We start from the raw sequence: 26,706 nt of genomic DNA, 5'->3' as shown, positions 1-26,706 counted from the left end.
CATAGTTTTCACTAAACCTTAGATTTTAGAATTTTAGGTCAAATAATGAGGCTCATTTGGTGGGAACAGCCTGTCCTTGCAATTGAATATTTTAAATTGTCCTTCGCCCCAAAGACATGACCTGTTCAAATGAGAAAGCAAGTAATTCCTAAGCATCCACACTTTTCAACCATAGACTCAAACTTCTCTATCCAAACACTGCCCTTCTTTAGCCCCTTCTATTACAAATCTCTCCCATAATCCATCCCTTTCTTCACTCCTCTTAAATGTTCCAGTAGCTTCTAAGTTAAAAGCCCTACCTACAGATATTTTCATCTTGTCACTTGTCTTATTAAAGGGAAGCTATCTGTTAATCTTTGTCTCCTGAGGAGTCTTAGATAGCAGGTCTGGCCACTTGACTACATTTATGTATTTGATGGAATACCCAAGTGTCCCAATCGACAATTGTATCTTAGGAAAAGTAATACTAATTATTGTAATTTATCCAAATGTCTTAGAATCTATACCTAATCACTATGCAAGACAATAACATTTATGTTAAGCATGTCAGATTAATTTTATTAGACATTTAGTTTACTGTTAATATTGAATGCGGATCATGCTCATTTTATCTTTTATTTTATCATTTTATCCAACTAGCTTAGCACAAAATTTGAAACAATTAAAATTGAGCAATGATCAGGAGATCAGAGCTCTGCTCTGAGCTCTACTAGTAGATAATTGTTGATCTTGGCCAGAGCACTCAATTTATTTGAGTATCAGCTTCCACAGTCATGAAAAATAAATAAGATCTTGCCCACATAATTCTCAATACTGTTATAAGTTACAGTAAGAACATAGATATCATAGCTTTATGAAAATTGTTCTACAAGTAAAAGTACTCTGTAGCATAAAAAAGTAAGACTCAGAATTAATTAATTCAATCAACAAATTTAGCTAGAACTCATCTTGTCAATGTTTCGAACCATTAAAATAATGCTTAATTGTTGCATTTTGCACAAAGCACTTTTATTGCTGGATCTAATTCCCTTATTGAATTATAATACACTGGATGTTTTCTGCAGATACTAATTGTATATATGGAGTTGTGTCACCATTAAATTACCCATGTGAAATGTTTCAACATTGCCAAAGGCTGACTAGTTTCCCATGGTTCCATAGCAGGACAATAACATACTGTTAATCTTTTTGAAATATGTTAGAACCACCAAAGAAAACCATTTCAAGTTAGTTCCTCATGAAATTGATAAGACAAAAAATACTGACATCATTCCATAATACAGCCTCACACAATGGATAACTGCCATCAAAGAAACAACATTCAGTCCTGGTATCAATTAATGCTGACATGATACATTAATAAAAAATTAATAAAACCTACCAGGAAAGTTTTGGATTTCATACCTGCTAAATTATTTGACTTCGAAGTTTGATCCTAATGAGCAAATTCTTGTGAATCATACTTCATTCTTAAAAATATTTTAATAAATTTTTAAATTTATATATATAATTAAATTTTTAAATATTTTACTGATTGATAAAGCATCGCCTAAGAGATGCAATTTTCTCCATGTGCTGTTATAAAATATAAAAACTCAAAGATATTTATTGAGGAAATATGCCAGTGTCTACACTTGGCATACAAATGTATACTGATAGTTGGCATACGCCTCTATGAATCCATGCTCCAAGATAGGAAAAAAAAAATTGTTCCTAAAGAAAATTCTTTTTTCAGTCCTCTGAAGTTTTTCCACCATTTAACCTCTCTGAGCCTCCATTTTCTAATATGTAAAATGAAAGTATCTATTTACTGTGTTATGATCCTAAATTTAATCAAGTAATATATGTAAAGCATCTAGCATCCTCTCTGGCACATACTGTAGTGTTTGTTAGTTTCCTTCTTATTCCTCATTTATCTCTGGGTTCCCCATAAGAAGGCAATTAGCTGTGTAAAGTCTTTCAAAATTCCAAAAACATTTATTCATTCCTCCAGAAATGTTCATTAGTTCTCCAAGGATGAAACCACTATACCAATACTTGTCTAGATTCAACAGTAAGTGAAACACATTATAATTCTTAGAAGAACTTAGAAACAGAAGACATAGAAGTTGATATAAAATATTTTTAGCTACCACTTGAAATTGGGTATAAACTATGTACACAGATTGGTCATGATTTACAAGCATTCTGTGTTTCATAAATTTCATGACAATATCAATGATCTATATTTGAGAACACATTTTCTAAACGAAATATTATGTATGGCGGTTAAGGCCACACACCAATTAGCATGGCCTCATTATTTCATTCATTTTTTTCAACAAATATTTAATAAGTACCTACTATGTGTAAGGCAACAGGTAGCCTCTGCAATACAAATGTGAAAAAAATGAAATAAGAAAAAGTGTGCCATTATGTAAATTAACCTACAGAGCCACTAATTCATATATAAATACATACTGTAATAAATCCAATAGAGAAAATACAACAGTATACTAAGAGTGAAGATAGTTGAGACTTTTTATAATTTTGTATTTAGAGCTTTAGGAAAACTTCTTTGGGGAAATAACATTGGGAGTCATGAAACAAAAGATGAGTTAGCCAATTGAGAGTTAGGGGGTGTGAGATACCTTTGCTGGCCCCATCCACCCTTCTCCTCTCCATTCTGGGCAGAAGGCTGAGCCATTGGACTGCATTAGTGGGCTCCCTTACCCACTGGCTTCTGGTTTGGTTTGGGCAATGGGAGAAAGGATATTATAAAATGGGAGAGAATGAGTTTTGGTATTTATTTTCCTACTTTTTTCCTCTGTTATATTACAGTGGGTGACTGTGTCCCTCTGCCAAAGACCGCAGCTCTTGCCAGTTACCCTTCTCTATATAGTCCTTTCTAGTTCTAGTAACCATTACCTCCCATTACCTTTGCAGGCTTAGCAGTAGTAATAGCCTTCCACTTTTAGTAGCCTCCAGGTACTTACTTAATATGGTGGCATGGGAGGAAATACAAAAGGAGATTAGACATTGGGAGAACAAATGGCTGTGTTGGTTGATTACTGTGACATCAATAATGATTATAATGATTATGAGATCAGCTGGGTGCTTCAGATGACCCCACAGAGATTACCCCAGAAAAAAAAAAAATTGACAGTCATGAATTTCTAATTCAGAATCAGGACTGAAAATCATAAAGCCCTAATGATAGCTCTGAAGGATCTTTCATCTTCCATAGTCTCAGGGGAGAATAGATGTAAACTAAACCCAAAGCCCAGTTATAAAGGTTGTAGAATGGCAGTACAGATTGAGTGCTTAAATGTCCTGTGCTAAAATCAGGGTACTAGTGGGTAGGAGTAGAAATTTCGAGTGAAACGTATTATGGTAGAAAATGACAAATGAAAATCCATGGAACTCCCCACCTTCCTCCACATCAGTCAAGAAAAGTAAACCAAAAGCAATTCTGCATTCTCAGAGTCATTATAGAGGTTAGTAAAACCATCAAAGACTTTAAATATTCCTATAATATCCCAATTTCTTACAGCTGTATGTGTAGTTCACAAACCAAATGGGTCGTGGAAAATGAAAGTAGATTATCACAGACTTAATCAGGTGGAGATACCAATCACAGGTGCATTTCTAGATGTGATATCTTAAATGGAGCAAATCAACCCAGCCCCTGGCAGCAAGCATGCAGCAATTGACCTGATTGACCTGGCTTTTTTTTTTTTTTTTTTCTTATACCCTTCAGCAAAGATAATCAGACACAGTTTGCTTTCACAGGTACAACAATATACTTTTATGGTCTTGCCTCAGGGTTATGTCAACTCCTGTGCTGTCATAATATAGTCTTGAGCCCCTGATCTGGTATCCCATAGAACATGACACTGGTTCATTACATTTATGACATTATGCTAACTGGATCTAATGAACAGGAAGCAGCAAGCACTTCAGATGCCTTAGTAAGACATATGCATGCCAGAGACTAGGAAATAAGGCCTACAACAATTCAGGGATATACCATATTCCAGGGGTCCAATCATCTGGGGACTGTCAGCATATCCTCTCCATAATAAAAAAAAAAAGTTGTAAATTTTATTGACCACCACGAAGAAGTATAACTTGCTGATTTTCTTTGTGTTTGGGAGGGAACATAAACCACATTCCCTCCCAAAGGTTTGGTAACCTATTAGGCTTCCCAGGTTTTTCTGTGCAAAGTGACCCTTTTCATTGGCAATCTTCTGGGCCCAAAGGCTTCAAAAGTGTCTGAGGCAAACAGCGATATCATATGAAGCTTTGACCAATCCCAACAGATGGATAGCAACTAAGACCACTAAGAGTTGGGAAGGAGGCAATGCCCTTAGCTAGCTATAGTTCTTTTGAAAAAGAGTTCTTGACTAGCTTGTTGGCTCTGATGTTGCCTGAACTTTTATCTATGAAACCCAGTGATTTGTAATCTAATAAATCAGAAGTTATCTGATTCACTAACCTATCAATTAAATATGCACTATAGAATTACATTGTAAAAAAGAAATGATATACTCAGCTTGGTGCCCAAACAGATTTGTAAGGCACAAGTTAACTTCACTGGCTGGTGGTTCAGAGTTCCAAGAATTTGCTGATACAGTTTCACTGACTATGTTATAACCCACATACGGAATCAGATAGTACTTTCTTATGATCAATCAGTGGGCAAAGAAAAAGCAAGAACATGGTTTACAGATAGAACTGCTTAGTATGGTCATTTAAGCTAGAGTTGATCATCACTTTAGTATAGTCCAACTCAGGGGTAACCCTTGAAAGAATGTGTGTAAGGCAACAGGTAGCCTCTGCAATACAAATGTGAAAAAATGAAATAAGAAAAAGTGTGCCATTGTGTAAATTAACCTACAGAGCCACTAATTCATATACAAATAATAAAGTAAGTAGAAAAGGTAAATATTTCCTGTGGGCATAAATCAAGATAGTACACCTGTCTATTTTGCATGGAAGGAAAGCTAGCCTTAAGTGCAGGTCTATATTGATTCATGAGCAGCCGCCAATAGATTATAAGTGGTCAGGGACATGGAAAAAATAAAACTATATGAGTGATGGTTTATGAGAGAGGTTTATATAGAACTTCTCAGAAAGAGTACAAAATGTAAATTTTTTTTCCACCAGAATAAATCCTCTGTGGAGAATGCTTTCAATAATCAATAAGCTATCCTTTCCAGTGGCTATCAGTCAGCCTCTTTATCCAGCCATGCCAGTGCTTGCTCAAATGAGCCATATCTAGAGTATTTGTGAAGGGCAGGATCCTCATGACTATTCATGTATTCAATACATGAATTTCTTCTCATAAAGGCTGGTCTTTCTACCACCACACCAAGTGGCCAATCTGCCACAAGCAGGTTGATATGACACCCCTTCCCTAGGAGACTGGTCTACTTCCTGGTGGCAGTTGATTGCAATAAACATTTCTATCATAGAAGAGACAGTGATTTGTCCTCACCAACATATTTCAAATACAGAAACTCCTTTACTGTCCACAGTACTTTTGCCAATACTATCCTTCCAAATATCTTATGACAGCCATGGCATTCAATGCAATATAACCTTACAATGGGTGACACATTTACAGCAAAAGATGTGTGGCAATGGGCTTATGCCCACATAATTCACTGGCCTTACCATGTACTCCCAACCCCCTATCCAGAGCGGGTTGCTAAACAAAATATTGTGATGGCCTTTTAGCATGGTTATAGAGTTAGCTAGTAAACACCATGAGAGCATACGGTTCTAGCATAGAAGATGAAGTATATTCTTAAACCAGGAGCCAATATTTAGCACTTCTCTGCTATGGCCAGAATTAACAGATCCGGGGTCAAATTATACAGGTGAGGATGGTCCTTCTCAATATTATGCCAATAACCTATAAGAGGAGGTTTTTCTTCCCCTCAAATTTGCTTTTGGGAATGTTAGTGTCCAACAGAGGAATGCTGGTATCCAATAATGAAACTGTGTATCCACTAGGATACAAAGTCATAGTCTTCTTAAATTAAAAGCTGAGATTGCCTTCTGAAATTTTTGGATACTTGCACCATGTAACAGACAAAAAGGATATCACTGAATAGTCTGATGACAGATCATGATTACAAGTGGAAACTGGGTTGCCGCTATCCAATTGGTACAAACTTACTGGAGGCAGAAAATTCACTACGGCATCTTAGTATTCTGTGAGCTCAATAATTCTGAACTACAGAAAACTATGATAATCCAATAAAAATGGGATCATTAAGGACTCAAATCCTACAGGAATAAAAGGTTTGGGTCACCCCACCAAATAAAGAACACTATCCACCAACATGAATAATAATGGGAACAAAAAATGCATTGTGGAAGGCAGCAATCTAACTTAAGCTCCATGATTATCTACAGAAGTAGAGTCTATAGCAGCTATGTTTTATCTTGTGACATATGTTGCATTTTATGTTTTTAACTCTTATCTGGAACATATTAAAACTCCTACAAATCCAAGAATCAAATAGATAACCCAATAGAAAAATAGGAAGGAGGGCCAAAGAGGCACTTTTCAAAAGCGGCAATCTAAATGACAAATAATATAAAAAGGAGCTCAACTTCACGTGATAAATGCAAATTAAAACCGTAAAGTGATACCACTGTACTAAAACTAGTATGACTAAAGATTTTTTTTTTAACGACAATACTAAGTTTTGGCAAGGAGAGGGCAATGGAAAATTCTGCTAATGGTAGTCTCAACTGACTTAAGCACACTGAATATTCTTCAGCTTTACTAACAAAAGCTAAGCAGACACAAACCCTATATCCTGGCAGGTCATTCCTATGTGTAAATCAATACAACTACATGCTTGTGTGCAATAACACATGTTCAAGAACAGTAAAAGCAGTGATTTTTATAATATTAAAAAAAAAAGTCCCTAAATAAACTGTGGCATAGTCTTTCAATGGAATAGTATACATCAATGAAATGAACAAACTACAGGTACAAGGACAAATTTTACAAACATGAAACTGAGCAAGAAAAGCCAGACAAGAATATATTCTGTATGATTCCATTTGAAATTCTGAAAACATTTAACATTAAACTGTAGCATTTAGAAATACAACTTTAAGGACGTTTTACCCTCTGAGACATGATAATGATTACCTTTAAAAGATAATGATTTGCCTTTAAAAAGTAGTATCGCGGGCTCCTGGGTGGTTCAGCGGGTTAAAGCCTCTGCCTTTGGCTCAGGTCACGGTCCCAGCGTCCGGAATCGAGGCCCACATCAGGCTCTCTGCTCAGTGGGGAGCCTGCTTCCTCCTCTCTTTCTCTCTCTGCCTGCCTCTCCGCCTACTTGTGATCTCTCTCTCTGTGTCAAATAAATAAATAAAATCCTAAAAAAAAAAAAAAAGTAGTATCACTACCAAACTTACAGAAATAAAAAGTACGATGAGGAAACAATATAATCAATTGTATGCCAACAAATTAGGTGATTTACAGGAAACGGACAAATTTCTAGAAACAAATTACTGAACTGACTCAAAAGGAAACAGAAAATTTGATATCTATTAACAAATAAAAGTTGAATTGTAATTTTAAAACTTCCCACAAAGCCAAGCCCAGAATCAGACAAATTCACTGACAACTTCTGACATTTAAGTATGTATTAATACCAACCCTTCACAGACTTTTCAATAAAAGAGGAAAAGGCAACATTTTCCAATTCATTCTATGAGCTCAGTTACCCTGACAACCAAAACCAAAGATGTCACGAGGAAAAAACAAAACAAAACAAAACAAAAACCTAGCACACATACTTTTATCTGCCGGAGACCCATCGGCAGCGATGGGATGGATGGTCCACTGGAGTCCTGAGCGGAAGCGCCTGCTTACGTCAGTGCGTCAGTGTGTCAGTGCGTGCGTGCGTGCTCGCAAGACCTCCCAGGCTTCTTGTCCCTCCCAGGCTTCTTGTCCCGCCCCACCTTCTCGCTCCGCCCGGTTCCCTGTGAGCCTCCTCACCTTCTCGCCTCAGGTGCTGAGAACCCCAGCACCGGTGCACTCTCTGCGCCATGTGGGCCCCAGAAGCCTGTGTGATAAAGTCAAACTGAGCAGTTTCGGAGCTGCAGAGAGCAACTAAGGCGGATCAAGCTCACCATGTCCGCAGGAACAAGAGAGGTCAGGTAGTACGGGCAGAGGGGGCTTTCGTGGTTATACGGTTTGACTGACAGGCTTATGTGGAGCAGGGAAGACCACGGTGAACACGGCTTAGGAGGAGTATTTGGTTTGCCATAGTCTTCCATGCTATACTTGGATATAAACAGTGATAACAGTCACCGAGGTCTCCATAAAAATCTTGGCTTTAGTCTTAAAGACAGAGAAGAGAATACTCCATGAGTTCCACAAGTTGGTAAACTGGTTGCAGATGCTGGCTTAGCGTGAGTTACAAGTTCTCTATAACTTATATTCAAGAGAGCAACAATGCAAGGTAAATTCATAAAGATCTACCTTTTTTAAACTTTTTATTTAAATTCTGGTTAGTTTATATGTGCAATATTGGTTTCTGGAGTAGAATTTCGTGGTTTACGTTTTGTTTTTGTTTTTGTTTTTGTTTTTTTGAAGTATTCATTCATGCTCCTTTGCATGTTTGTTATGCAGAGATGTCAAAGGGCGCAACAAAAAAAAGCACAAGGCAGGGGAAATTAAAGGTTTCACTGGAATTGATTCTGAATAAAAAAAAAAGAAAAAGAAAAAAAGAAAGAAAGAGAGGCCCCTTAATTGTTGGGTAAATGACTGTGATGTAAATGACTGTGTCCAACAAGTTGTGGAACTTCTACAGGAATGGGATATTGTACCTGTGGATGCCACTTATTAAGCAAAAGAACTGTAGGTGCCAGAAAAGAAACCTTAAGCTGGCAAAAACAGATGCAGAAATATTACCAGTATTGAAAATTAAGAATGGCAATACAGTGGATGCAAGTTTTAGCAGAAGGCTGGCAAACCCCACTGAATGCGTTTATGAGAGAGAGGGTGTCCTTGTAATGGGGGCCCTTGCAGTGCCTTCATTTTCATTGTCTTATGGATGGAGGTATCATTAACTGGGCATTGCCTGTGGTTCTGGCAACTAGTCAGGAAGGTAAGAGGCTGGATGACTGGTCTGCATTTGTTCTGATGTAGGAGGGCCGCTGTATAGCTATTCTTCACAAGCTAAAGTTTGTTGAGCACAGAAAAGAGGGTTGTGGTGCCAGACGATGGGAACAACATGCAAGAACCACCCTTACATTAAGATGGTTATGGAACAAGGAGATTGGCTGACTGGAGATCTTTAAGCCTTGAACTGAATTTATTGAAATGATGGTTTTGATGAGCATCGTTTTACTCCTATTGCGCTACAGCTGGTAACTGAAAATATGAATACTGAGGCTGTCATTGCATTTCAATTATGCAACCCAGTATGTGCTAGGTTGGGTGTAAGCTCATGTTCTAGACAGTCTCTATTAATGCAGGATACCTATAAGCAACTTCTGGAGGGTGGCTATAGGCATCCTGTCCTTCTTCTTCCCCCTCTTGGTACCTAGACAAAGAACAGTGGTGTTACTTTGATGTGGTGTATGAGCAGGATTCTTCAGCACTAGAGGAGGGAGTTCTATATCTTAACACAATAGTAGTGACCATCTTCCCACCTCCCACTATGTATGTAGGACCAACTGGAGTCCAGTGGTATTAGAGACCATGGATGATTGCAGGAGACAATGTTAACACTGTTGGACAAGAGCTACTGGCATGCCTCATTCAGAAACAGGGACGGATCTTTATGAGCCAACTTATGGCGCCAAAGTGCTGACAGTGGCCTCTGACCTAATCACCTTGAAAGTAGTACCCTTCTGAGTTGCAGGTTACAAGAAAAAGAAGTGTATGGACTACTATGACCCTGAACACCAAAAAGACTTTGAATTTATTTCAGGAACTTGAATGTGGAAACTTGCTGAAGAAGGCCAGAAACCTCCTGAAGGTTTCATGGCTCCTAAGACCTGGACTGTGATGAAGCAATACTATAAATCCTTAGAGAAAACTTAAGCTGTTAACCCAGTCACATCACCCTTGACACTTTACTGAATAACAAGAGGGGACCACAAGTATCTTCAACACTGCCTATAGGTAACATTCCTATAATAAAATTTAAAAATCCTGTCTTTTTATATTATGCTTCTACCTCATGATTTTTTAAGCTGTTATATTAGTTATAACCAATTATAATATATATTGAATCCTATTTTTTATATAATAGAAAATATGATATATTTATATAAATATAATATGAAAATAGAAAGAAAAGTCCACTAAACAGTAAATTTGGCTAGAACTTGTTCGTTGAATTTTATAAGACACCTCTAACAATTCGATTATTTTTCTACATTAAAAATATAATCTGGGGGCGCCTGGGTAGCTCAGTGGGTTAAAGCCTCTGCCTTCGGCCCAGGTCATGATCCCAGGTCCTGGGATCGAGCCCCGCATCGGGCTCTCTGCTCGGCAGGGAGCCGGCTTCCTCCTCCTCTCTCTCTCTCTCTCTGTCTACTTGTGATCTCTCTCTGTCAAATAAATAAATAAAATCTTTTAAAAAATATATATATATATAATCTGGTTTTTTTCTTCCTTCTTTCTGATCAACTATTGAGCTTCAGCTGTTATAATCTAAAGTATTCGTATGATCTGAGGTAAGCCCCGAATGAAATTTTTTATTCAATAAAAAAGAAAAGACAGAAGGGAGGGAAGGAAGAAGGAAGAAAACAGAGATCAATGTCCCCTATGAATATAGATGCAAATCCTCCACAAAATACTAGCAAACTAAATACAGCAATAAGTGAAAAGAATTATATACCATAACCAAGTAGGATGTATCCTAAGAATGAAAGGCTGTTTTAACATCAAAATCAATTAATGTAATACATCACATTAATATCATAAAGACTGAGACTTGAGGTCCCATTAAGTTGAAAAGGCTTTCCTTTTCCTATTTGGTTCCATCTCCACAAATCTTTCCGATAATTCCCATTCTCTAATTTGTATCTTTCTGTTCCTTGAAACCAAAGAATCTTTGAATAAGAATCAAGATATTTGTCCCTCTTAGTCGCTCAAACTCAAAATATCCCTGTGATAGAAATGTTTCAGTAACGAGTGACAAAAAATGAAATAAAATACAAAGCTCTAAATGCAAAATAACTTAAACAATAAAGGGGATATTGACTTATGTAATAGCAAAATCCAAATGAGGCTTGATCTTATACCTCAGATGAGATCTCCAAGAACCTTCTTTCTTATATTCTCTCTATTCTGCTCCTCTGTTTGCTATTTTCCCCATCCTGCCCCAGTCGCCCTCTGGGAGTTTCAGGTTCTTCTGGGAATTTCAGCAAAATGTTTGCAGCAATTCCAGACGTCATATCCTTATAGGAAAACACTCAGGAAAGTTAGAGTCTCTTATCCTCACAGGAAAACACTCAGGAAAGTTAGAGTCTCTTACAGTAGCTGCTGTACATGTCCTGGCAATCAGTTTCTTTCACTGATAATTGGAACTCATGTCCTTCCCTGATCCAGTCACTGTGACAAGGTTACAGTACTCTTTCTGACTGGATTTTAGACAGGAAAGATCCACCCCAAAGCAGGGCTTGCATTCATTCTCCCCAGACTGCAGGCTGAGAAAATGGAGGGAGCAAATTTCTTCCCCAAGTATAAAAATATACTTGGTAGCATCAAACAAACAAACAAACAAACAAAAAACCCAAGTGGGAGAGAGATAAAATAGAAGCCAGAAAGACAATAAAAATTACTCTTCAAAATGGTATCAAAATCTTTCTAGGCAGACCAGAAATTTCAAAATTATTTCCAATTACTTTTTACCTTTGAAGCAATAAAAAAGTTATTACCAGAATAAAGTCTTCCAGGCTAAAACAAAAAAGAAAGAAAGAAAAATAGTATTTTATATTTTCCTATATTGCATGATGGAGCAAAGGCTTGAAATTGTGGTGATGAATGTTACCATGCAAAGTCAGTGCACTGAATATATCGTCTATTCCCATCTTTCATTCAAATTCCTTGCATATATAGTAAGGGTCACTTAGAAGCACCTACGTTAATCAAAAAAGAAAAACTGGTGTTGCATGCTGCAAACAGCCTCTGTTCCTGGATGAATAAATAAAACTTAAAGTTGCTTGCCTTCCTTTATATAGCCAATATCCTGCAGGTATCTTAAGGAAATAGTGTTCCTAAGACAGCTACAGAAAAATATTAATGAAAATATGGTGATGCATCTTATTAGTCTATGAAAAGATAGTTTTTGCATTTTCAAATTAGTAGAATATTTAAAGCTACCTCCAAATAAGTACATTAATGAAATTGCTTTGTTACTTAAAAGGGAAAAGGAATACAATTATGAATTATACCCTTATCTTCATTTTCTCTCTTCAAATACACAAAGTATTTATACTTGCCTCCAGTATGCAATCAAATGAACAGAAAATCCACAGACTATATAAAAATAGGTTTGACTTTTCAATCATATTACAGTGAAGTTTATCATTAACAATTACATTAAAATATACAATCATGGCATTTTTGTTGGCTAAAGTATATGAAAAACATTATATGCCAGTCTTCAATTTTGTATTTATAAATGAGGTCCTAAATCAAGAGGATTAAGAGTGATACACATTGCTATAAATATTCTATAATATTTTCTTTCAAATCCAGAATTGATGTAAGTATATTTTAATTCATCATTTATATGAGTTTTTCAATGAGTTTATTTTTAAAAATAGGCTCATTTAAAACACAGATTTTATTATTCTTTTAAAAGGTAAAACTAAATGCTACAATCCTCCGCCCCCTGTTAGTTGAATGCACATTTCAAACTCATTTTCCCCATGCTTTAGAGGAAAAAAATATAATACCTGAGGTTTGAAGAATTCTGCCTATTTAAATTCAGTTTTAAAATTACTTGGCTTGAGCTATGAAATGTTATTGATTCTTTGAACAATAGTATTTTACTCAAGGGAAGAATAAATGTGATCCACCAAGGCTCTGCATACAGAACATAGAAAAACCAGTTCAGGAAAAAACTGATAACAAAATTATTACGTTAAAAAAAATTATTAGGCAATCCTAATTTTTGAGTTCATATTACCAAGTAAACAAATAATTGACTAAAATTTACACCTTTCCTTATTCTGAAATTGTAAATATAGTCTCATAATTTCCTCCAAAACATTTTAAGCTATTGCTATCACAATTAGATCTTTAATCCACACAGAATTACTTATGGTGTTTGGTTAGAGACAGACCTTCTCAATTTTTTTTCTCCATATTGATAACCAAAGGTCTGAACACTAATCAATAGCCCATCCTTCACTGGTGGGCAGTGCTGCCTCTGCCATATATCAGGCTTCCATCTGTGCATTGATCTATTTCAATTCTCTGTTCAGTTCCATTGGACTATTTATCTTTCCTAGAACAATGCACAGTGCTTTTGTTGTTCATAGCTTTGTATTATTTATAGTTTATAATAAGTATTTGTATATGGTAAAGAGATCTCATTACATTGTATTTGTTCAAAATTATCTTGGCTATTTAAGCCCTTTGCACTTCCATATATTATATAATTGTCTTGTCCAATTCTGTAGAGGTAAAACAAAAAAAGAAAGAAAAAACCTTTGAGATTTTGATTGGAATTTTGTCTTATTTCAAGGGCTCACATAGCCAGGTTTGATGGGGCTGGGAGGGTGAGGCTTAGATATTATCCTTAAATTCATTTTCTTTAATAATTAAGAACTATTGAGGTTTTTACTTTCTTCTGGAATTACTACTGGCTAGTTAATTTTCTAAAAAATTGAACATTCATCTTAAGTTCTCAAATTTAGTGACTTAAAATTGTTTATAATATCTTCTTTTTAAAAAAAAAGTATGTTTCTGGGGTTATGACACTACTCTTTTCACTGCCAATATTTTTCTTTAACAGATTCTTTCTCTCCTTTTCTCTCTCTTTGTCTCTTTTTCCTGCTCAATCTTGCCAAGAGGTTTCTATTTTATTAGATTTTTTAAAAAGTGTTTGGCTTTGTGGATCATCTCTTTTATATTTTTTTCTAATTAATTTCCCCTCTTACTATTTTCACTATTTAAATTTACTTTGAGTTTATTCTGCTGTTCTTTTTATGACTCCTTTAATTTGGAAACTTAGATTATCAGTTTTCAAACTTTATAAATCACAGGATGTTAAAAAATTATTTTAAGTAATGCTCTACCTACATCCCCTAAATTTTAAAACGTAATGTTTTCATCAGTGTTTCATCCTAAACATTTTCTGGTGTCCACAGCTATTTGTATGTAGACCCAAAGATTATTTGGAAGTGTCTTTTATTATAATTTCCAAATCAATTTTTAAATTAATCTTTTTAATGCTATCTAAACTAGGTACATTTTAACAGAAAAAAAAATCACTTGCTTAACAACAGTTCTTTGACTCTTTTTAATAGCTGCTTAATCATATAGAATGTGGTGAGTTCTAATAAATTTCCATGTATACATTCTCTAATTGTTGGATATAGAGCTGTATATATGCCCATTACATCAGACTTGTTAATTTTGTTGTTTAAATTCTCCATATCTTTACTAGTGTTTTGTCTCCTTTCTCTGTCAAGTACTATGAATGAGTTAAAAATTGCCTATTACACATGCTAACTTACAATTTTACTTTACAATTCTATCAGTTTTGCTATATATGTATGAAAAATATATTACATATATAAATATATAAAGACTATGCTTTTGGTGCTTATAAATTTAGATTTGTTTTTTAATCTTCTGTGAGAATTGGACCATCATTGAATATTATAATATTTAATTAAATTGACTATTCTTCACCCCCCCAAAAATATTTTTAAAGTCTATTTTGTCTAATAAAGAGAGATTAATTTACAAAGTTATATTTATATAATTTACAGAGATATATTACCAAATTATTTTTAGTGCTTGCCTGAGATATTTATCCTTTAATTTTCCATTTTTATGTGATAACTATTTAAGGTGTGTTTTGTTATTCATCCAAATTTGAGAATATTCGTATTTTGACTTACATGTTTACTCTATTGATGTTTATTGTGCTTACTAGTACATTTTGAGTTAGTTCTACAACTTTATTTTATATTTATTCTGCTGTTGGTTTTTTTTGTTTGTTTGTTTGTTTTTTGCTTCTTTTTCTTTTCTCCTTTCCTGCTTGCATTTGAATTGATCAGGTTTTTTTACATTAATTTTCCGTCTACCAATGGCTAGAAAGTTATATATGTACTATGTAGGGTAAAACTAGCTTTTGTAATAAATCCCATATGTTAGTGGCTTTATACAATATTGAATAGCTTACCCGGAGCTGGAGCAAATAACTGGTGAGAACAGAAATGGTAATTGTTAAGTTGCAGAAGACTGAGGGTGGACTAGTTAAAACTCCAAGAAGGCCAGTCTTAAGTTGTCCTCCTACCCTTCCATGAGTTCTACTTCCAGTAGCCCAGATAAGAGAAAACCCCTCTCCCATTTTGGAAAGGCAAAAGGGAAAAGTAACCGTTTTGAAATGTACCCAGATCATTCTGTTCTTCATAAAAAAGCCATGACCTCAAGAGAAACTGCTATAGCAAGCACAAACAGGGATATAATATAATGATAAAGGAGTCAATTTTCCAAGAAGACCTACCAATATAATGTGTGTGTGCATTTATACACATATGGGTATACACACACACACACATATATATGTGTATATGTGCATCTACTAATGTGTATGTGTACATACATACGCTCACATGGTTATGTGCATATTCATTTATATGTGTGTATGTACATAGTGTATCAAATTTGGTTTATCAGTCTTTTTTTTTCAATATTTTTTTATTTATTTGACAAAGAGAAATCACAACTTGGCAGAGAGGCAGGCAGAGAGAGAGGAGGAAGCAGGCTCCCCGCGGTGCAGAGAGCCCGATGTGGGGCTCGATCCCAGGACCCTGGGATCATGACCTGAGCCGAAGGCAGAGGCTTTAACCCACTGAGCCACTCAGGCGCCCCTGGTTTATCAGTCTTAAATGTAACATACCAATGTAAGATGTTAATAATAGGGGAATCTAGAGTGAGAGAGAGTATATATGGGAACTCTTTGTACTATTGCTCAATTTTTCTATAAATCTAAAACTGTTATAAAATATGAAGTCTATTTAAAAAAATCAGTGCTCTAGAGGACATGGGGAGATGGAGAGGAGAAGGGAGTTGAGGGAAACTGGAAGGGGAGATGAACCATGAGAGACTATGGACTCTGAAAAACAACCAGAGGGTTTTGAAGGGGTGGGGGGGTGGGAGGTTGAGGAACCAGGTGGTGGGTAATAGGGAGGGCACGTACTGCATGGAGCACTGTGTGTGGTGCAAAAACAATGAATACTGTTATGCTGAAAAAAAAAAAAATCAATGCTCTTAGCTCTCAGGTCTTACAAATTCTGGCTGCAGGCCAGATTTGGTCTGCAAGCACTAGTCCCTTGAACTTTCATCTAAAAAAATCTTCTTTCTGTTATCTATCCCCATATTCTTGAAGTCTTTTAGAAAAGTCTCTGGTGAGATATGACAAACTCCATTGGTGGTAAAATCTCATTTTCATTTGTGTGAAAACATCTTGATTTTATTCTTTTTTTGAATAACGGTTTAGCAGGAAATTTTATTTTAGGTAAGCCTCAAGTTCTCCAAACATTTTAAAGGTAGTATACATCTGCCCTTTTTTGTTCTTGAAAATCTGCTCTAGTTTTTTTCTCTCCAATTACTTTTAACAATTCCTGTTTGTCTCTAGTGTTATGCATTTTCTGGAATATGCCTAATTGTGTGTTCAGCAGATTTTTTTGTTATTTCTGTGTGAGATTTGGAGAAGATTCTCAACTCTGCAGTTATATATCTTTTAATAATTCTGGAAAATTCTCACCCATTATCTCTTAGAATGCTTCCTCTATTCCATTTTCTCTGTTCATTTATTTTGGACTTTTTTTATATTTATTTGATTTCGCTCAATCTCTTTTTAGCTGTCTCTTAATTTACCTCATCCACTCAGACTTTGATATCTGGATTTTTTTTCCCTCAAATTTCTATTTAGCTTATTATAAAATTCTGTTGGGCACCTATTTTCCTAATAGTACCATGCTTTTTAAAATATTTTTTTTAAATATTCTGAGCAGTCAAGTTCTGATATTCCTGCTCATAATTCTTTGACATTCACCTCTATAAGCCAAAGTCCATTACTGGATGCCTGCAGCTCTCTGCCTGATTAATTTTTCCTGACCCCATGAGCATACTCAGCCCCATGGCACAAGGCAAATCCAAAGGCTGGGAGAGTTAATGTTCCCAGAAGCATCCTTCATCCAATGATGGATGAGAAGTCAATGTCTAAATCACCTTCCTTGTCTCCCATTTGGGATAACAGTAAGGTATGGTCTATCTTTTATAGCAAAGTTCCCAGTGACACCGGGATCCAGTTGCCCAAGATAGAAACTAGTTCAGTAACATTTTATCTACCGACTTTTTTCCCTTTTCTATCTCATTTTCCCAATCTCCTACTGGTATATCCTGGGACCATCTACTACATAAACTACTGCATTTGAATTCTTCCTGTAGTATCTGCTTTGGGTGGAGGTGGAGGGGTCTCAAAATTTTATATTTACCACTTGATATTCTCATTATGTGGAGCTCTTAAATCTGCTGGGTTTTCTTTTCCATTCTTTTTCTCATGACTCATGAGAAAAAAATGAATTATGCAAAAAAATTTTACAAAAATGTTCCTATTATGGCTGTATGTGTGTGTGTTGCTTGTTATTTTTTGAATTGTGAACTTATATCTTGCATGGTTTATCTGTGGGAATCTTATAAAATTTGGTCTCTTCTTTTAACAGATTTGTTCTTGCCTCCACTAGGGTTGCCAGAGTGTTCTAAATCAATAATCAAATTATGATCATTTTTTATCTGGAATTTCCCAAACAATGTAGTATGGTACTTTATTTGAATCCGTAAGTGTTTGGAGGAGCTAGAGTGTCTTCTTGAGTGCAGTTGAGTTGGGCCTGGTCTGCAGAACTTATACACCTTTCATGGAAAGCAAGAAACTATTACAGATGCTTACAGATAAGATAGTGGCAACTGCAGCTGAGCCAACAGATGCCACAGCTGGGGGTCTCCATGATGAAGCAGTTAAGGTCTCCAGAGATGTGAGAGGCCAACCAAATTTGAAAAGGCACATAAACTGTGTTTAATGCACTGGGTCTGTGGTATAAATTGTCAGAAAAGAACTTTCTTTTACCTTGAGCCCAGACTAGTATAGACAACCTCCTTTTTTTTTTCCTTCCTAACTTACCTTTTTCAAAGATGGTAAGTGCTTTCATGTACCTTTCTTTATTAGGGGTCTCAGTTCCAAGACTTCATCTTGCACAGATCTGGCACCTTTTCTCCACTAGAAGTTGGGCCATTACCACCCAACCCTGGCCCAGCTACAGCCTTAGAATTAACACTAGCCTAAAAAGTGTCTTTCAGCTCCCTCTAATTTTTTATTTCTGGCAATTTCTGTCACTTTTTTGGACACTCTTCTATGCATTGCAAAGAGTTTTTAGCTTGTGCTTCTAGCTGTTTTACTGGATCCTTCAGATTTCCATCAGATTGCTGAGAAATGATAAATATTTTTCTTTTGAAGGAACATTTATTTGCAGTTCAGCAAATCTTTGGGCTTCACTTGTTTTCCTTCTGTTAAACTGAATTAAAATTCAGTTCATTACATGTTATTAAAATGAACATTATCATTGCTTATTCTAATTTTCTCATATTTTTACACTTTAAAATTTCCTATTATGAATATATACTTACCAGGGCACCTCAGTGGCTCAGTTGGCTAAGCATCTGCCTTCAGTTCAGGTCATGATCCCAGGGTCCTGGGACTGAGCCCTGCATCCTGCTCCCTGCTTTTCCCTCTCCCTCTTCATCTCTGCCCGCTGTGCTCTCGCTCTCTCTCACTCTCTCTTGCTCTCAAATAAATAAATAAAATTTCTTTAAAAAAGAATATATCTTTATCTATAATTCAAAAATATTTAAAAGTATAAATAAATGTACAAATAACATACATATATGTCACCTAAGAACTTTAAGCCAATTTACATTAATGGTTAACTTATTCTGAAATGTTAATCTATATCAGTGGTTCTCAGCCTTGGCTGCAGTTTAGAATCAACTGGAAGGGGGTGCCTGGGTGGCTCAGTGGGTTAAGCCTCTGCCTTCAGCTCAGGTCATGATCTCAGGGTCCTGGGATCGAGCCCCACATCGGTCTCTCTGCTCAGCAGGGAGCCTGCTTCCCCCTCTCTCTCTATTTGCCTCTCTATCTACTTGTGATCTCTCTATATATATCAAATAAATAAAATCTTAAAAAAAAAAATCAACTGGAGGAAGTTTTAAGAAATGGTAATGTCAGAATTTCATCTCCAGGGAGTGATTTTATTGGTGTGAGGTAAAGTCCTCACATGGATAGTGTCATGTGCTCCTCAGGTGCTTCTAAGCAGTTACAGTTGAGAACCACTGCTCTAGATCTGTTTAGAAAAAGACTTCTCTGTAAGGAGAGAGAGGGGACTAGATTTGGAAAGGACAGATTCAAGTATGGTGGAGAATGTTCACAGTGTGAATGAGCATGCTCCTGTTAACTGTGAGAATCATCGCTCCTCTATCTCTACAGCTGGTGGCTCTGTTTTCAACCTAGCACCACCAGTCTGAGCTTTGGAAGCAAGCATGACCTAGGTCCTGTGTCCCCTTTCAAGAAACCAGCTCCTTTCTTGCTCCTACAACTCAATCTCCACTTTAACCTCCTATTCAAGGAAATGGATTTCTGTTACCCGCCCTTCAGATCAGTTTCCTCAGTTTCCTACCTTAATAACCACAATTCCATCCTAGCTCTCTCCAACAGGAGCTCTTTTCCTCTTGCTGAATCCCTTAAAGGTTCCTACTTTGTAGGTGTTAAGAGCTCTCAGTTCTGAAGTCATACCAACCTGAGCTTAAGTCTCAGTTCTGTTGCATGCCATGATCCTAGGCAACTAACTTGACTTCTTTAAGTTCTTGTCCATAAAATGCCTATGGTAAAAGTGCCTACACTACAGAGCTAATTTGATAATGAAATGTAATAACAAATGTAGTGAGATGTTCTGCTGTAACACCTGGCAAACAAATTTATAATATCATCATTGGTGATGATTATTATTTTTATTATTTAGGGACAGGGACTCCTTCAAAAACTCAATTTCTCCTGCCGCCTCATCTCAATCAGGGGGACCTCCAAGCCAGTCACTACCTACTACCTGCTTTAAGACACTCTAACACCATTCTCACCCTGCCTGTCCTGGCACCACTGGATACTCCCTGACTCAGACCACTCATTCATTTATTCACTCGTATTTATTGAGTGCCTAATATGTGCTAGTACCTTTGTTGGAACTGAGAATACACTGAGGAACAAAAATTGTCACAGCCTGAAATGTCACTTAACACATCTTACCTTATGTCCTATAATAAAAGCCAGAATTATGTGAATTTTTTAAAATGTCCTCTAGTTACTGCTGAGTGATGCCTGCTCACTTTATCCCTTACCCCGCCACACACACACACACACCATCAGAGATTATTGATCCAGCTGAACATTTTCTCCCATTCTCTGCCAACTCAGCTCCCAAATGCTGGTTTCATTGGAGTGAATAAGTCTTTCCTTACTATCTCCATCAGGCCCTTTTAAGATCTTGTAAGATTCTAGGCACATCATAGGCATAATATCAAACATATTAAAATATGCCACATCACACAATAAATGTATAATATAATATAGTTACTCTACATAAATTGGGATGAGGTGCAGCTGGAGTCAAAACTACTTTTTCAAATCTTGAACTCTATCATAGTTCTTGGATTTTTGCATGCCTGAGACGCTGAGTCTGCATGTCATTATCCTTGCCCTACTCACTTTATCATCCTCTCAATCCTCCTATTCTGACCTGGCTCTCTGGACAACATGGGAAAGAAGAACTGAGGAGACAAGGTATTCACATAGAAATTAGTGATATTCAAATTTTGCCTCCTTTGCAATTTTGTCCAAGTCCCTGATAGTAACTGACATCAAACGCCTACATACAGGGGCACCTGGGTGGCTCAGTGGGTTAAAGCCTCTGCCTTCGGCTCAGGTTATGATCCCAGGGTCCTGGGATCAAGCCCCTCATTGGGCTCTCTGCTCAGCATGGAGCCTGCTTCCTCCTCTCTCTCTGCCTGCTTCTCTGCCTGCTTGTGATCTCTGTCTGTCAAATAAATAAATAAAATCTTTTAAATAAATAAGTAAACGCCTACATACAAATAGCCATTTATATTTAGGAGGGGGAAAACCTACATTCTCTTTCTTAAATGAGTCCAAACTAGTGGGAGCAATTTTTAACATTTATATAGTGCTTGATACATAGTGCAACCTCACTTTGTTTTATTTACACCCTAATATTATAAACCAAATATAATTAAAATCCCATATTATAGATGGCACAAATGAAAATCACAGGACTATAACTTGCTCAGGATAACACAGATAGTAAGAGAGAGAGCCAGAACCTGGATATACATGTGGTGTTTTGATATCCTGATTCTTTATTCTACAACCAACTTCCTGTGTAATGCCTGCTTCCCTGGTGGACTAGGAATGTATGCATATATGCTATATATGCTCTCAGAGTACCACTTCTGCCTTCTTAGAGTTTTTTAAACATATCCCTAAAATGCTGCTTCTAAACCCTGAGTGGATGGAATTGCATACACTTAAGTCTGCTTAGTGCCAGGACATTCTTTTAATGTGGATCCCCTATCTTTAGTAGCAGTCCAAGAACAAGGACCTCCAATCCCATTTCAAATTTTCACTGCATCGAGGTCAGCCTTCCTCTTTTACCAAAGTCATAAATGCATCCTGCACAGCTTTAAACCAAATAATAACCATTCCATACAGACTGGGTCTGACTTCAACATTATTGCTTTCTTTTTGCCCCCCCCCCTTTTTTAAGTCCATAACTGTCTTAAATTACTGTCCCCTCCAGCATTGGCAATGCTGTAAAAATTTCAGGGACAAGACTTTACTGCCTACCACTGCTTTCCGCTTTATTGTCAGTGGCAATTTCAATTCATTTCTGTGTCACTGTCACTCCAACTTCTATCTTCAGCTCTATGTAGTGTCCTAAAGTTCAGAGTTAATGTAGAAACCTTTGCTTTAATAGAAAAATAATGTTCTTTGACTTTTTCTCTAACATTAATAGAGAGCCAGCCAAGGCCAGTCTCCAAATTCAGCAAAAACAAAATTCTTTTCAAATGCCAAGGGGCACTTCACTGTCTTTGTGTGAGTTATAGTAAGGCAAGGATTGTCATTTACCTGCAACAAATAAGAAAGCAGAAGATTTTAGGAAATCATTGGACTCCTGGCTTCAGTCTCTTGTGTTATCACTGAATGGTTGGACCTATGACTTCAGGTAAAGGTCTTAATCTTTCTCAGCTTCTCCCTCTCTTTTCCACTCTACCTGCTCCCTTGTAAAAATTGAGATACAGCTATTGCCATTTATTTTCCACTCAGAGATGCTTTAAGTCTCAGCCCAGTGGAAAAAAGCATGGTACAAATTGTTACTGCTGACAATGGTTCTGATATTATATTGAGCTAAGATGAAAAAATGCTCTCTGGGGAAGAGAAAGCCTCACCTGTGTGAGGTAAATGAATTCCTCCATGACTCTAGGGATTGGCGTGATTGTTGTACAGTATAGGGATGCCCCAAAGAGTTTATTATCTTCACCCTATTTGTGGATAACTTGCTTGACTTGATATAGAACCAAGTCAATAATAATGTCTTTTTGAATTTACACAGAAAAATTGGATAATATGTGTAGTACTTTGTTTTTATTTTGGTATCAATAAGTATCTTATATCAGAGGTATAAAAAAAGGGGTGGCTATTTCTTAGACCCAACATCTGTTCCTACCGAGCTCCCCACCCCAGTCTAGATTTGTGGGAGGACAATACCTGAATTGACACCTAAAATTGAAAAAGAGAAGTGAGGAGGAAGGAAACAGAAAGCAGATAGGACTTAAATGTCTATAGCACAATTTCCCCATCTCCAGTTCTCTGTCCCTTGCTTTCTCTCTCCATAGGGAAAATGCACTGGAAAGAAGGAAATCATAAAGAAGGTGAGGGATTTACAAAACTGTAGTTATTTCTGGGCTGCTGATAGAGTTTCTGGCAGTAAACCATGGATGGGATGAGTCATGTGACATACGGTCTTTACACTCTGTGATACCTGAATCACTAAGGTTAACTGAATGAATCAGTCCATATTAGAAATAGAGTCTTTGCAGGAAAATACCACTGTATGACTTCCTTGCCTCTTACCTATATCTGAGAATGAAAACTTATTAATCCTGGTTTCTGCCTCTCTTTTCATGCAGCAGATATGTTAAACAAATAATTATGTCATGCTAACAATAGGCTAGCCACTTTCCCAAGCACATGGAAAATTATAAATTAGTCATTGATGAAAGGACCTTTACTAAGTATTCCCCGAGTCTTCAAAGTTGTCCATTCTTCATTTAACCTATAAGCAAATAGTTTTTCTTTTCAGACTCCATAATTTCCACACAAAATTTAAAAGCATGGTGACATTTTTTCTTTAGTTTTATAGATGTTATTTTGTTGTTCTTGATGTATGTTGAAATTATAGATTTTCCTACTTTCAATAATGCTCATTTCAAAAATGTGCCATTTAGAGATGAGACAGAAATGTCTACTGCTTTACCTTAAACAGATTTAAGTGTTCTTTTATTATTTTGTGTTCTTATCTTTAAAATATTTAACAAAATAGGGGGAAAAGAGCAGCTACTTAAACATTTGGAAAATTATTTTTCTATCAGCAATACTCCGCACTAGAAGTAAGCAAGTGTGAGTAGTGATTGAGACTAACCAGTCAAGAATTTCTGGCTACAAATAACATACAACTCCAACTGAAGTCACTAAACCACTGAAAAGTAATTATATCACAAGATTAAAGTTTTGCAGAAGACTCTTCTAGACTTAATTCTAGTCTAGACTAGAATTCTAGACTCCACAATCTCAGGTTTCTCTCTGATTCTCTTAAATTTTGCTCATGGTCACTAAATGCTTTAATGGCTCCAAGTATCACATCCTTATACCAGATTTAAAAATAAAAACACAAGCTTTTACTAGACATTCCTGTTTATGGGCAAGAAAAACTTTTCATGGTGCCTCCAAGGGACTTCCTCTTCTATTTCATTGACCAGTGCATCCTTATATGTCTGTGTATTTTGCCAACATAAGATGAAATTATGACCGACCTCAGCATTCACCTCTCTAGGTTTGGGAACTGACTCATGAGGAGCTTCAGATCCCAGTGCTTGAATAAAATCAGGATTCTATTAGGAAGAATGAGGATGGGAGTTATTAAAAAGGAGAGGGTATGATTGAGGAAAAGCATCAAGGAATGGGGCTATACTCTGAAGCTCTTTTTTTTTTTCAGTATTTAAATTTATTTTTTTCAGCATAACAGTATTCATTGTTTTTGCACAACACCCAGTGCTCCATCCAATACGTGCCCTCCATTTTACCCACCACCTGTTCCCCCAACCTCCCACCCTGACCCTTCAAAACCCTCAGGTTGTTTCTCAGAGTCCACAGTCTCTTATGGTTCGCCTCCCCTTCCAATTTTTTTTTTTATAAACATATAATGTATTTTTATCCCCAGGGGTACAGGTCTGTGAATCGCCAGGTTTACACACTTCACAGCACTCACGATAGCACATACCCTCCCCAGTGTCCATAACCTCCTCCCCCTCTCCAAACCCCACCTCCCCCCAGCAACCCCCAGTTTGTTTTGTGAGATTAAGAGTCATTTATGGTTTGTCTCCCTCCCAATCCCATCTTGTTTCATTTATTCTTCTCCTATCCCCTTAACCCCCCATGTTGCATCTCCATGTCCTCATATCAGGGAGATCATATGATAGTTGTCTTTCTCCAGTTGACTTATTTCACTAAGCATGATACCCTCTAGTTCCATCCATGTCATCGCAAATGGCAAGATTTCATTTCTTTTGATGGCTGCATAGTATTCCATTGTGTATATGTACCACATCTTCTTTATCCATTCATCTGTTGATGGACATCTAGGTTCTTTCCATAGTTTGGCTATTGTAGACATTGCTGCTATAAACATTCGGGTACACGTGCCCTTTCGGATCACTGCGTTTGTATCTTTAGGGTAAATACCCAGTAGTGCAATTGCTGGGTCATAGGGTAGTTCTATTTTCAACATTTTGAGGAACTTCCATGCTGTTTTCCAGAGTGGTTGCACCAGCTGGCATTCCTACAACAGTGTAGGAGGGTTCCCCTTTCTCCGCATCCTCGCCAGCATCTGTCATTTCTTGACTTGTTAATTTTAGCCATTCTGACTGGTGTGAGGTGATATCTCATTGTGGTTTTGATTTGTATTTCCCTGATGCCGAGTGACGTGGAGCACTTTTTCATGTGTCTGTTGGCCATCTGGATGTCTTCTTTGCAGAAATGTCTGTTCATGTCCTCTGCCCATTTCTTGATTGGATTGTTTGTTCTTTGGGTGTTGAGTTTGCTAAGTTCCTTATAGATTTTGGACACTAGGCCTTTATCTGATATGTCGTTTGCATTATGTCAGTTGTCTTTTGGTTTTGTTAACTGTTGCCTTTGCTGTGCAAAAGCTTTTGATCTTGATGAAATCCCAGTAGTTCATTTTTGCCCTTGTTTCCCTTGCCTTTGCCGATGTTCCTAGGAAGATGTTGCTGCGGCTGAGGTCAAAGAGATTGCTGCCTGCGTTCTCCTCAAGGATTTGGATGGATTCCTTTCTCACATTGAGGTCCTTCATCCATTTTGAGTCTATTTTCGTGTGTGGTGTAAGGAAGTGGTCCAATTTCATTTTTCTGCACGTGGCTGTCCAATTTTCCCAGCACCATTTATTGAAGAGGCTGTCTTTTTTCCATTGGACATTCTTTCCTGCTTTGTCAAAGATTAGTTGACCATAGAGTTGAGGGTCTATTTCTGGGCTCTCTATTCTGTTCCATTGATCTATGTGTCTGTTTTTGTGCCAGTACCATGCTGTCTTGATGATGACAGCTTTGTAATAGAGCTTGAAGTCCGGAACTGTGATGCCACCAACTTTGGCTTTCTTTTTCAATATTCCTTTGGCTATTCGAGGTCTTTTCTGGTTCCATATAAATTTGAGGATTATTTGTTCCATTTCTTTGAAAAAAATGGATGGTATTTTGATAGGGATTGCATTAAATGTATAGATTGCTTTAGGTAGCATAGACATTTTCACAATATTTATTCTTCCAATCCAGGAGCATGGAACATTTTTCCATTTCTTTGTGTCTTCCTCAATTTCTTTCATGAGTACTTTGTAGTTTTCTGCGTATAGATTCTTAGTCTCTTTGGTTAGGTTTATTCCTAGGTATCTTATAGTTTTGGGTGCAATTGTAAATGGGATTGACTCCTTAATTTCTCTTTCTTCTGTCTTGTTGTTGGTGTACAGAAATGCAACTGATTTCTGTGCATTGATTTTATATCCTGACACTTTACTGAATTCCTG

At 36.8% G+C, this 26,706-nt stretch overlaps 1 pseudogene; it reads left to right on the top strand.

Moving 5' to 3' along the window:
- The first annotated feature begins 7,838 nt into the window (after positions 1-7,838).
- LOC123953430 overlaps positions 7,839-26,706 on the top strand; it is a 71,040-nt pseudogene continuing 52,172 nt past the window's right edge.

This window comes from Meles meles, chromosome 1 (assembly GCF_922984935.1).
Source record: "Meles meles chromosome 1, mMelMel3.1 paternal haplotype, whole genome shotgun sequence".
NCBI classification, from domain to species: domain Eukaryota; kingdom Metazoa; phylum Chordata; class Mammalia; order Carnivora; family Mustelidae; genus Meles; species Meles meles.
The sequence above is the reverse complement of the archived record's forward strand: the minus strand, read 5'-3'. Positions and strand labels throughout refer to the sequence as shown.